The following is a 3,527-nucleotide window of genomic DNA, read 5'->3' as shown; positions in this document are numbered from 1 at the left end:
AGTCCAATATCTGCTCCAACGCCTGGGGTCTTTGAGAGGAAATTAAAGGCTACTAGACCGGAAAAGCTTGACCAGAATCTCTCTCTCTCTCTCTCTCTCTCTCTCTCTCTCTCTCTCTCTCTCTCTCTCTCTCTCTCTCTCTCTCTCTCTCTCTCTCTCTCTCTCTCTCTCTCTCTCTCTCTCTCTCTCTCTCTCTCTCTCTCTCTCTCTCTCTCTCTCTCTCTCTCTCTCTCTCTCTCTCTCTCTCTCTCTCTCTCTCTCTCTCTCTCTCTCTCTCTCTCTGTGCCTCTTTCTTTCGGTGCTGTACGTGTATCTGAGGGAGGCTGAGACGAGTTGAGGGAGAGTCGTAGCGGAGAGTTAAAGAATGAGAGCAGGCAGAGAGCAGAGCGACCTCCGCGGGTCTCCAGGAGATCTGCATCCCGGAGCAAGGGAAAAGGAAAATACTGGATATCAGGCTTTTTATTTTTTGATTGATTTAAAAAATATATATATATACTTTGTAGAAGTAAGTAGAATGACTTATGCAGAAAATAAAAATGATAGCCAACTCAAACAATACAGTACAAATATAAGACATGTAGCCTACTTAAAAGGATAAACCATAAACTATGAGAAGTATAATAGGATGAATGAAAAAAATAACACAATGCAATTTAAAAAAAACATTTTACATTGTTTTCTTAAAGGCAAATGTATATTTGAGAATGTAAAACTTTGCTACCAGTAGCCTAATGAGGTTCATTAGTAAAATAAAATAAAAACTCTTTCTCATGCATTGTGTTGAACCTTACAAGACCAAAGAAAACATTTGGCATTAAAAGTCCAAAATAATGTTGACATAATGTTATCCCAAATAAATCTACAGACATATTTCCATACTTTACGGGTATGGGCCTTTACATTTCCAGAATGCATGGACAATAGTTTCAGAGCCGGCCCGAGGCATAAGCGAACTAAGCGGCCGCTTAGGGCCCCCGACTGCCTGGGGGGCCCCCTAAAAAAAAAAAAAAATTTTTTTTTTTTTTAGTTTGTGTGTTTGATATTAACATCATACTATGCAAATGTGAGTTATCATACAAAAAAAGGAATACAATGTTTTGGTCTAGATAATTAATAGCCTAAAAATGTAATTAGTTCATCTCGGAGGAAATCCGAAATTATCTGATCATGTCAGGTTCACATCTATGCACAGTGTGTATTGAGTTTATTTAAAAGCAATTGGAAATGGGGCTGCCCTCAGTTGCCCATGCACTGTGTATAGTCTATAGCCTATGTCAGCCTTGTCTGTGGAAAAAAAGATACAGTAGCTGGATAACAGAGTTCTTCTGCTTCGTTCCTCACACTGCATTTAAATGCATTAATTATATTACACAGAAATATGTCCCGTAAAAGAAAAAGAGCTCCAAGCCCAACCCATAATATTTTATTTTATATTAATATTTTTATGGAAAATCCATGTGTCCTTCTTCAATAGCTTCTAATTCATCTGACCCAGTGTCTCCAAATTATTTGTTCTCAGATTTAGCCTCTTAATTTTCCTCTCAAAGTGCACCAGATTCATGCATTTCACTTTAAAAAGGTTAAAAAAATCTCCCGGGGGGGCATACCCCCGGACCCCCCTAAGAGGGTCTGAATCTCGGCTGTCTAATACTTTTGCACAGCCGCACAGTGGAGGCACTAGCGGAAAACACTGGGTGTGTGAATGATATTTAACAAAGATCTATAGTTTCAGCAGTGCTAACATTGGAGAGGGGCCCCCTAATCATATTTCGCTTAGGGCCCCCTGAAGGCTTGGGCCGGCTCTGTGTGAATCACATAGGGCATGATATCATTTTTTGAATTTACATTGAATAATTATTTTAAATGAGAATTCTAAAACGTATTTACTGAGAATAATTTTCTGGTAGAGCCCAAACTCCTTTCCAGCACAGCCTATAATGTCTTTCTCCAGCGCTGAAACGATAGATTGTATACAAAAGACTGAAACACATGTTTAACTCCGCAGGTGACCAGTGGTGTGAAAAGGTCAAGTGTAGTTCAGATTGTAAAGGTCACTGACAATAAATCAATCAATCCTGCAGTGATTTAATGTGGGGAGAAACAATTTCCTTATTTTTCTTTTGTGGGAAGAAAAATGTGAAGCTGACATAGATATATATAAGAATATGTCTTGAATAATTAAGACATATTTTTTCAAAAACGTCAATAATCCCAGAAGATCATGCTGTTTTTATATGAACTTCCTGGAGGTGGAAATCACTCCACGAGTATCGTCACTTCATCATTTAAAGATCTCTAGATCGAAATCTGGAAAAGATGTAAACAATATGATACACAGTTACATTTAGTCAAAATATGATATCCTTTCCGCCTCCTCTAGAATGAGGTTTTGCAGTTTGTCAAATGTTCAAATTACTGTATATTTAATACTTTTGAGGTTTTGAACTTTTGTTCAAATACATTATGGAATTTAAAGATGGTATATTGGTTCTGGGAACTTGTAATGGACATTTTAAAGACTTTTTTTTTTTTTTTTTACATTTTATAGACTAAAAAATATATTTATCCATAAACGTTAACGATAGTGTAAGAGATTATCATTAAAATATTTAAATCGTTAGTGTCCCTTTTTTAAAGTAAAAACTATACACATTGTATTGAATGTTTACTTTGCAGATAAGGATTAGATGCATCCTAAAACTATATTACTGCTGCAATAAGCTCTTTTTATTTTCCTTTTGTAAAACACAATATGTTGTAGTTGTATATGGATATTGGATTGGAAGCTATTTATGAAATGTATTTTGTCTTATAATTCCGTGTGGGATGGGCCAATTAGTATTTCAATTCAAAATTAGGAAGGGAGGACTTTTCACAGTAATTGTTTGTGTTTACATTGTGTGACTGCTGCTTTTTCCAGGTTAAAGTTCTTAAATTATTCTCAAAACACTAATGACGAATATCAGCTCTGGGTGTGAGATTCCCCCAGAGCGCTGACAAACTTGGTGAGAAGAGATGAGCCTCTCTCCGTGTCTAACCAGCTCCATATGTCTAATGTCTGGGTGTATATCTGCATTTCTACTACCACTGGTCAAACAGGGAGCCAATCAGAATCCAAGAAAAATACTGCTCGCACATGTCCTGCAGCAGAAAAAGAGAGTAGAGAGAGTAGCACCAGAGTTTTCCTAGGAGAGGAGACTTTAACTCAATCAGGGAGAACCCTCCTCAGATGGATTTTAACTCTAAACTAAGTCAAAACACAAACAGGAAAAGAGCAAATATCACAAACAGGGAACAACTGCGCTCAATCAGGATGTTTTGTCTCCTGCAGTTTCCCTTCAAAACTCAGAATATCGCCTTCAGATGAACAGCGGAAGAGTTTGAAATGCACTGGGGAGTGAATGATAGTGTAATGTGACCATTCATTTAAAGCCTTTTGAAGTTTAAGATTACATTTTTCATTTTCTTTAATCCCAAATTATGGGACAGTTATTCCTGCACCACTGGAGGGCACCAAAATTGGAACG

This window comes from Ammodytes marinus (genome assembly GCF_949987685.1).
Source record: "Ammodytes marinus genome assembly, chromosome: 8".
NCBI classification, from domain to species: domain Eukaryota; kingdom Metazoa; phylum Chordata; class Actinopteri; order Uranoscopiformes; family Ammodytidae; genus Ammodytes; species Ammodytes marinus.
The sequence above is the reverse complement of the archived record's forward strand: the minus strand, read 5'-3'. Positions refer to the sequence as shown.